The sequence below is a fragment of the Rhipicephalus microplus genome, unplaced genomic scaffold (assembly GCF_043290135.1).
Source record: "Rhipicephalus microplus isolate Deutch F79 unplaced genomic scaffold, USDA_Rmic scaffold_99, whole genome shotgun sequence".
Taxonomy (NCBI): domain Eukaryota; kingdom Metazoa; phylum Arthropoda; class Arachnida; order Ixodida; family Ixodidae; genus Rhipicephalus; species Rhipicephalus microplus.
Genome location: NW_027464671.1, coordinates 82,501 through 92,500, shown reverse-complemented (window position 1 = coordinate 92,500; position 10,000 = coordinate 82,501). Strand labels below are relative to the sequence as shown.

General features: G+C 60.0%; 1 non-coding gene across 1 annotated transcript; it reads right to left on the bottom strand.

Annotated features, from left to right (window-relative positions):
- Window positions 1-1,668: 1,668 nt before the first annotated feature.
- On the bottom strand, window positions 1,669-3,483 carry LOC142790423 (small subunit ribosomal RNA). The gene has a single exon (XR_012889513.1). It is a non-coding gene; the product is annotated as a small subunit ribosomal RNA (ribosomal RNA).
- Window positions 3,484-10,000: the final 6,517 nt, after the last annotated feature.

Below are 10,000 nucleotides of genomic sequence, written 5' to 3'. Positions count from 1 at the left end.
ACTCGGCCAAACAGTGGCCAAGAAGGGCGCTTTTCAGCGCACGCTTGGACTCCAAAACTCTGCCGCGCCTTTTTCGGCTGCCGCAAATCGAGCAAACGGTGTGTTTCGGACGGCGTTTCGCTTTCGCTACTTGCGAGTGCTTTCGTGGTCCACCCCTCTATAAATACTCGGGAGGCGTCGAAGCCGGTTCTCCAAGCCGGACCCGTAGGTATCGTTGTGTGCTCGCTCTCATTGGCCCGCCTAACCAGAAAATGCCTGCGGTACACCCATTTGGATAAGAGTGCACGCAGATGCGGGCCTCGACGGCTACACATTTCCTCGGGCGGCCGCCTCCCGGCCTCCGTGGAGCGCGGGATGCACGGTCCCATCGACAAGCCTCTCCCGTTTTTACCGTGGCGTCGCGGTTCACCACGGCAGGCGGGTCGGTCTCCTCCGCATAAAAAGGGGGACCCCCGCTTTTTGTTCCACGAAATCGCACAAGCTTTTTTCGCATCCACGGTTTGCCACCGCACACCAAAATGCCGATCCGGCTGCCTACTTTAGCCAACAGGTGGAGCCAGGCGCGCCGTACTTGCGCGGCACTTCCCACGTCCACCGAAGTCGGTGCCAAGGACCACTTTCGGCGCCGGAGCCGCGTACGAGCCTACTCGAGGCGGAAGAACGAAGCCAGCAAGGGCCTGGCCGCAAGTGCGTTCAATTGTCGGGACGTCCAAGTCCCTCGTTCTTCCGTGCTTCCTCTTTCGGCAAGTCGTTGCGGCACCTTCCCAAAGCGCGCAGACCCGCTAATCGCGACGAGCGCGACGTGGCCGTGCCGCCTTTCCCTCGGCAGCAAGCAAAACGCCTGGCAACGTCGACGCTCCCCTAACCGCGATCTCGCACCGTGTTTCGTGTGGCGAATTCAAAAGCCGGCCGGCGCTGCTGCAACCATTACGGTCGGTACGCATACGCCGCGGAGGGCGGGACGGTCATCGGAGCGTGCGGTTCCTCCATCGAGTACTGCGCACCTCGGCCGTCGCATCGCCGTGCCATGACCGGCCGCGCGTCAACGCGAACCGGTGCCAGCGAGATCCCTCGCCTGCAAGAACCGACCGGCAGCCTCCGTCACCCGAGGACGCGGAGGCGCTTGCCGCGGACGGCGGGACGGTATGCACTGGTGCACAGCGGACCCGTCACATCGCCAGTTCCTTGACCGACCGCCGACGCTTGTGCCGTTCCTCTCGTACTTGGCAGTCGCCGCGCGATTGTCGGGTCTCGTTCTTGCACGCTCGAACGGTCGGGAGGGCACTCGGCTGGCGTTTCGGGAACGCGCAGCCTCGCCTTCTACCGACGTAACCACGACTCGCCGTTCGCGCTCCGCCGCTCCTGTTTACAGTACTAGGCGGTCCCGCAGCGGTCGGGTCGCGCATTTCGAGCGCTTCGAGCCACGGTGCAGTGGCGGGTCGAAAGCCGACCTATGAGTGCGTTGCGCCGTTTGTACCCGCGTCCGCCACCTGGCCGACCGTCCAAGGTCGCGGTGTTGGCGTCCGCTGGGCGCAACAATTTGTCACGGGGTGCCGCTCCACATTCAGGCAGCCCCGTGGGGAAAAGCCGACCCCGCGTCCAAACGGGGTCAGCGGCAGAAAGTGTCGGGCGCAGACGCAGCTGAGGCGCTCACCCTTCACAATCCGTTAATGATCCTTCCGCAGGTTCACCTACGGAAACCTTGTTACGACTTTTACTTCCTCTAAATGATCAAGTTTGGTCATCTTTCCAACAGACCGGCGCAACCGAAAGGCCGCGCCGGACATCGGTCCGAAGACCTCACTAAATCATTCAATCGGTAGTAGCGACGGGCGGTGTGTACAAAGGGCAGGGACGTAATCAACGCGAGCTTATGACTCGCGCTTACTGGGAATTCCTCGTTCAAGGGGAACAATTGCAAGCCCCTATCCCAATCACGAAAGAAGTTCCACGGGTTACCCAGTCTTTTCAGACAGGGATAAAGACACGCTGCTTCCTTCAGTGTAGCGCGCGTGCGGCCCCGGACATCTAAGGGCATCACAGACCTGTTATTGCTCTGTTTCGTGCGGCTAGGAGCCGCTTGTCCCTCTAAGAAGGTTGTAAGGTGCTGGGAACCCCGCACCTATTTAATAGGCTAGAGTCTCGTTCGTTATCGGAATTAACCAGACAAATCGCTCCACCAACTAAGAACGGCCATGCACCACCATCCACCGAATCAAGAAAGAGCTCTCAATCTGTCAATCCTCCCAGTGTCCGGGCCGGGTAAGTTTTCCCGTGTTGAGTCAAATTAAGCCGCAGGCTCCACTCCTGGTGGTGCCCTTCCGTCAATTCCTTTAAGTTTCAGCTTTGCAACCATACTTCCCCCGGAACCCAAATACTTTGGTTTCCCGGAAGCTGCCCGCCGAGTCATTTGAGTAACTCAGGCGGATCGCTGGTTGGCATCGTTTATGGTCAGAACTAGGGCGGTATCTGATCGCCTTCGAACCTCTGACTTTCGTTCTTGATCAATGAAAACATTCTTGGCAAATGCTTTCGCAGTAGTTCGTCTTGCGACGGTCCAAGAATTTCACCTCTAGCGCCGCAATACGAATGCCCCCGTCCGTCCCTCTTAATCATTACCTCGTATTCCAAAAACCAACAGAACAGAAACGAGGTCTTGTTCTATTATTCCATGCAAGTTTATTCAGGCGACTCGCCTGCGTTGAGCACTCTAATTTTTTCAAAGTAAAAGCACCGGCCATCTCGAGGCACACAATGAAGTGCACCAAGAAAGAACCGGCATGATGTTCAGTCCGAGCCGTCGCATCGGGTAGATGCACTACTCGTCTGGAACTGAGATCCAACTACGAGCTTTTTAACCGCAGCAGCTTTAGTATACGCTATTGGAGCTGGAATTACCGCGGCTGCTGGCACCAGACTTGCCCTCCAATTGATCCTCGTTAAAGGATTTAGAGTGTACTCATTTCAATTACGGGGCCTCAAAAGAGTCCCGTATTGTTATTTTTCGTCACTACCTCCCCGTGCCGGGAGTGGGTAATTTGCGCGCCTGCTGCCTTCCTTGGATGTGGTAGCCGTTTCTCAGGCTCCCTCTCCGGAATCGAACCCTGATTCTCCGTTACCCGTAACAACCATGGTAAGCAAGTAACCTACCATCGAAAGTTGATAAGGCAGACACTTGAAAGAAACGTCGCCGGCTCGTGGCCATGCGATCAGCACAAAGTTATCCAGAGTCACCACACAATACGGGCCGAAACCCGATCGATCTTGGTCTAATAAAAGCACCCGTTACCCAAAGGGCTCCAGGCTCACTGCATGTATTAGCTCTAGAATTGCCACAGTTATCCAAGTAGGAAGAAACGATCTAAGGAACCATAACTGATTTAATGAGCCATTCGCGGTTTCGCCTTATTTCGGCATGTACTTAGACATGCATGGCTTAATCTTTGAGACAAGCATATGATTACTGGCAGGATCAACCAGGTAATCGTTCGACTGCGCGTCCGTCCTCGCCTTCGGCGGGCCGGACGCAGTCTGTGTGCGGCGGAGGCCACCTTCAGGCGCCCCAACACGCTTATTTTGCACTCCGAGATGACGGCGTTCGAGCTCGCTACGGCACAACCTTCCCGAAAGACGAGTGGGAGCCGTGCGGCAAGAAGCACGTTCATGCTCGCTCTTTTTCGTTGCATCGACTCGGTCGCGCCGTGCGGGTTGCCCAAGCCCGCTGCACTGTCGGTGGACCGGCCGGAACTAGCAACGGAGCCGAGACTGCAAAGCCGCCAGACGACGGGTCACGCCCGCGTCTTCGGCGCTTTCGCATCTGAATCGCCCGAGGACGACACGGAACACACCTCGATATCGTGGTAAAACGGCACCGTCCGACAACCAGCCCCTAACGCATCAAGCGGATGAGGCTGCAGACGACTGCCGTGGATTCCCCTGGAGCAGACCCGAGGACACGCTTGACGAGGCCGAAGCCCGCCGCATATCAGACACCCGGTCGCTTTCGCGTACGCCGCTCACGAGAACCCCCACATAATAGCAGCGATAAGTACCCAGACCTCCTTGGGCACTAATACGAGCGTACTCGAGAAAATTTCACCGCGGGTGTGCCCCGAAACGTGTGGCACGTTGAGCGTGCCACAAGTCTACGTCGCTCTCAAACCCGCCGAGGTCGTAGAATTTGCGACCCTACTCACGAAATTCCCACCGAGGATACGGCCGCAAACGTACCGCACCTTGGGTAGGCCACGAGTTTGTGCAACACTACGCTGACGGCACAGCACCGAGGTCGTGCGCGCACGCACGGGAAAATTCCGCCGCGGTTTCTGCCGAAAACGTGAGGCACCACGACTCTCCGCAAGTTCGCGTCGACTGCGAAAGACCGAAGTCGTGAACGACGTGTCCGCTACTCGCCGCCGACACGCTGGACACCAAACGTACAACGACTCGACGGCGTCGTAGAGGCCCACGACGCGGTTTTCCTTAACGACGTCTCGGCGTGGCACCGACAGGTTAGAACGGCCGACCAACGTTCCCTGTCCGCCGTTCGGCTCAGTCGAAGGGCTCGGCGACTTCGGCAACGCTGCGAAGCCGCACGGTGACGCACGCCATGTCCCCATTTTTTTTTTTTTTCTTTCTGCGTCTGCCGGGGTGCCCCTATAATAGCAGCGATAAGCACCCAGACCGCCGTGGGTCGCTCGCCCCGGCTGACGTGGTTTTTCGTACTCCTGCGGCGGTCGCCGTCAAGCACGTCCAAATACGCTACTTTCGTGGGCGCATTCACGCTCTTTCGCTTCGCCGGAGTGCCAGCACTCACTCTGCCAAAAACGGCGAACATCCGAGCGGCGGTTCCCACTTTTGCGTCGGCGTCGCAAACCCCGCCCCGGCAGACGAGGTTTGCCGTACTCGTGCGACGGTGGCCGGCGGGCACGTCGAAAGACGCCGATATCGTGCGCGAATTGGCGCACCTTGGCTTCACCGGAGTGCCGCCACTGACTCCTCCAAAAACGGCGAAGATCCGAGCGGCGCTTCCCACTTTCGCATCGGCGTCCCGAACTCCGCCCCGGCTGACGCGGTTTACCGTACTCGTGCGACGGTCGCCGGCGAGCACGTGGAAAGACGCCGATATCGTGCCCGAATCGGCTCCGTTCGGCTTCGCCGGAGTGCCAGCACTGGCTCGGCGAAAGACGACGAACATCCGAGCGACGGTTCTCACTATTGCGTACGCGTCGCAAACCCCGCCCCGGCAGACGCACTTTGCCGTACTCGTGCGACGGTCGCCGGCGAGCACGTAGAAAGACGCCGATATCGTGCCGGAATCGGCCCCGTTTGGCTTCGCCGGAGTGCCAGCACTCACTCGGCCACAAACGGCGAACATCCGAGCGGCGGTTCCCACTTAGCCGTCGGCGTCCCGAACTCCGCCCCGGCAGACGCGGTTGCCGAGCTCGTGCGACTAGCGACCGCGAAGCCGTCTCGCGACGCCGCTTTCGTGCGCGGCTCCCACTGCGACCTGGGTCACCCGAGGTCGACGAGCAAGAAAGAATGTCGAAAAAAAATTTTTTTTTTTTTGCGTCTGCCGGGGTGCCCCTATAATAGCAGCGATAAGCACCCAGACCGCCATGGGTCGCTCGCCCCGGCTGACGTGGTTTTTCGTTTTCCTGCGGTGGTCGTCGTCAAGCACGTCCAAACACGCCACTTTCGTGGGCGCATTCGCGCTCTTTCGCTTCGCCGGAGTGCCAGCACTCACTCTGCCAAAAACGGCGAACATCCTAGTGGCGGTTCCCACTTTTGCGTCGGCGTCGCCAACCCCGCCCCGGCATACGCGGTTTGCCGTACTCGTGCGGCGGTGGCCGGCGGGCACGTCGAAAGACACCGATATCGTGCGCGAGTCGATGCTTCTTGGTCTCGCAGGAGGGCCGCCACTCACTCCTGCAAAAACGGCGAAGATCCGAGCGGCGCTTCCCACTTTTTCGTCGGCATCGCAAACCTCGCCCCGGCAGACGCGCTTTGCCGTACTCGGTGCGACGGTCGCCGGCGAGCACGTCGAAATACGCCGATATCGTGCCCGAATCGGCCCCGTTTCGCTTCGCCGGAGTGCCAGCACTCACTCGGCCAAAAACGGCGAACATCCGAGCAGCGGTACCCACTTAGCCGTCGGCATCCCGAACTCCGCGCCGGCTGACGCGGTTGCCGAGCTCGTGCGACTAGCGACCGCGAACGCGTCTCGCGACGCCGCTTTCGTGCGCGGCTCCCATTGCGACCTGGGTTACCCGAGCTCGACCAGCAAAAAAGAAGGTCGAAAAAAAATTTTTTTTTTCTGCGTCTGCCGGGGTGCCCCTATAATAGCAGCGATAAGCACCCAGACCGCCGTGGGTCGCTCGCCCCGGCTGACGTGGTTTTTCGTACTCCTGCAGCGGTCGCCGTCAAGCACGTCCAAATACGCCACTTTCGTGGGCGCTTTCGCGCTCTTTCGCGTCGCCGGTGTGCCAGCACTCACTCTGCCAAAAACGGCGAACATCCTAGTGGCGGTTCCCACTTTTGCGTCGGCGTCGCCAACCCCGCCCCGGCATACGCGGTTTGCCATACTCGTGCGGCGGTGGCCGGCGGGCACGTCGAAAGACACCGATATCGTGCGCGAGTCGATGCTTCTTGGTCTCGCAGGAGGGCCGCCACTCACTCCTGCAAAAACGGCGAAGATCCGAGCGGCGCTTCCCACTTTTTCGTCGGCATCGCAAACCTCGCCCCGGCAGACGCGCTTTGCCGTACTCGTGCGACGGTCGCCGGCGAGCACGTCGAAATACGCCGATATCGTGCCCGAATCGGCCCCGTTTCGCTTCGCCGGAGTGCCAGCACTCACTCGGCCAAAAACGGCGAACATCCGAGCAGCGGTACCCACTTAGCCGTCGGCATCCCGAACTCCGCGCCGGCTGACGCGGTTGCCGAGCTCGTGCGACTAGCGACCGCGAACGCGTCTCGCGACGCCGCTTTCGTGCGCGGCTCCCATTGCGACCTGGGTTACCCGAGCTCGACCAGCAAAAAAGAAGGTCGAAAAAAAATTTTTTTTTTCTGCGTCTGCCGGGGTGCCCCTATAATAGCAGCGATAAGCACCCAGACCGCCGTGGGTCGCTCGCCCCGGCTGACGTGGTTTTTCGTACTCCTGCAGCGGTCGCCGTCAAGCACGTCCAAATACGCCACTTTCGTGGGCGCTTTCGCGCTCTTTCGCGTCGCCGGTGTGCCAGCACTCACTCTGCCAAAAACGGCCAACATCCGAGCGGCGGTTCCCACTTTTGCGTCGGCGTCGTAAACCCCGCCCCGGCAGACGCGGTTTGCCCTACTCGTTCGACGGTCGCCGGCGAGCGCGTCGAAAGACGCCGATATCGTGCGCTAATTGGCGCTCCTTGGCTTCTCCGGAGTGCCGCCACTCACTCCTCCAAAAACGGCGAAGATCCGAGCGGCGTTCTCCACTTTCGCATCGGCGTCCCGAACTCCGCCCGGGCTGACGCGGTTTACCGTACTCGTGCGACGGTCGCCGCCGGGCACGTCGAAAGACGCCGATATCGTGCCGTAATCGGCCCCGTTTGGCTTCGCCCGAGTGCCAGCACTCACTCGGCCAAAAACGGCGAACATCCGAGCAGCGTTTCCCACTTTCGCATCGGCGTCCCGAAGCCCGCCCCGGCAGACGCGGTTTGCCCTACTCGAGCGACGGTCGCCGGCGATCACGTCGAAAGGCGCCGAATTCGTGCACGAATCGATGCTTCTTGGTCTCGCAGGAGGGCCGCCACTCACTCCTGCAAAAACGGCGAAGATCCGAGTTGCGCTTCCCACTTTTTCGTCGGCGTCCCGAACTACGCCCCGGCTGACGCGGTTTACCGTACTCGTGCGACGGTCGCCGGCGGGCACTTCAAAATACGCCGATTTCGTGGGCGCATTCACGCTGTTTCGCTTCCCCGGAGTGCCAACACTCACTCTGCCGAAAGCGGCGATCATCCGAGCGGCGGTTCCCACTTTTGCGTCGGCTTCGCAAACGGCGCCCCGGCAGACGCGCTCGTGCGACGTACTCGTGCGACGGTCGCCGGCGAGCACGTCGAAAGACGCCGATATCGTGCTCGAATCGACCCCGTTTCGCTTCGCCGGAGTGCTGCCAGTCACGGCGCAGAAAACGGCGAACAAGTGTTTTTTTTTTTTTCCTAGAATTTGTGTTATAGAAGGCACATTTGATATCGGACGATAATTTTCAACTTTATCACGCGCACCGATTTTCGTGTAGAGGTTTGCAAGTTTATGGGAATTTCTCCACTTGGAATAATGCGATTTAGTAGTACTACGAGAACTTCATGGATGTACTCAAGGGTACGGGGCAAGTCAGTTACGTCAACACCTGCAGATTTTTTACACTTCAAACTGAAAATTGTTGGTTGTGAGTCCTCGTGTGATATTAAAGGCCGATTCGCTAACACATAGAACAAAGAAAGAAAGGAAGAAAAAACGCCCGCGCTCGCTCAAGAAACCTGGGTTCGCAACAAGTGGCAACAACAAGCAACCGAGCGAGTGCGCCAAAACCCGTGGCGGCCGAACAAACGCGAAGTCCCAACCGCGTCAGCCGGGGCGGCACGGGACAGGAAAAATCACTTCAGCCGGGGCGGCGGGGCACCGAATAAACCTCGTCACCTCGTCGCAGGATAAAAGAGGAAACAAAAAGTCTAAACAGCGTCTGCTGGAGCGAATGCGTAATAAAACAACAACAACAACAAAAAAAAACACCCGCGCTCAAGAAGTCTGCAATCCTCACAAAAGGCGACTGTGACCGAGCAGCGTCAGCCGGGGCCGTGCGGAAACGGAAAAACCGCGACTACCGGGGCGTCGAGGCACCGAAAAATCCACTTCAGCCGCGGCGAAAAAAAAAACAAAAAGAAAGACGGAGGGGGGGGGGGAACCACGTCTGCCGGGGCGAAGGAAAAAAAAAAACGCGTCTGCCGGGGCGAGCCCGGGTGCGGCACCACCGGGAAAACTGTGGCAAACAGACATGGCGATCGAGTGAGTGGGCCGCCAGCCAGGCTCAGCCAAAAAGTGCAAAGTCCGAACTGCGTCAGCCGGGGCGGCAAAAACCGCGTCAGCCGGGGCGGCGCAAAAAACCGCGTCTGCCGGGGCGGCACGAAACCGCGTCAGCCGGGGCGGGGCGAAAACTGCGTCAGCCGGGGCGAAAAGAAAAAAAAAAAACGCGTCTGCCGGGGCAAGCCCGGGTGCGGCACCACCGGGAAAACTGTGGCAAACAGACATGGCGATCGAGTGAGTGGGCCGCCAGCCAGGCACAGCCGAAAAGTGCAAAGTCCGAACCGTGTCAGCCGGGGCGACGCAAAAACCGCGTCAGCCGGGGCGGCGCGAAAACCGCGTCAGCCGGGGCGGCACGAAACCGCGTCAGCCGGGGCGGCGCGAAAACTGCGTCAGCCGGGGCGGCGCGAAAACCTCGTCAGCCGGGGCGAGCGAAAAGGGGGGGGGGGGAACCACGTCTGCCGGGGCGAAAGAAAAAAAAAACGCGTCTGCCGGGGCGAGCCCGGGTGCGGCACCACCGGGAAGACTGTGGCAAACAGACATGGCGATCGAGTGAGTGGGCCGCCAGCCAGGCTCAGCCCAAAAAGTGCCAAGTCCGAACTGCGTCAGCCGGGGCGGCAAAAACCGCGTCAGCCGGGGCGGCGCGAAAACCGCGTCTGCCGGGGCGGCGCGAAAACTGCGTCAGCCGGGGCGAGCCCGGGTGCGGCACCACCGGGAAAACTGTGGCTAACAGACATGGCGATCGAGTGAGTGGGCCACCAGCCAGGCTCAGCCAAAAAGTGCCAAGTCCGAACTGCGTCAGCCGGGGCGGCAAAAACCGCGTCAGCCGGGGCGGCGCAAAAAAACCGCGTCTGCCGGGGCGGCAAGAAACCGCGTCAGCCGGGGCGGCGCGAAAACTGCGTCAGCCGGGGCGAAAGAAAAAAAAAAACGCGTCTGCCGGGGCGAGCCCGGG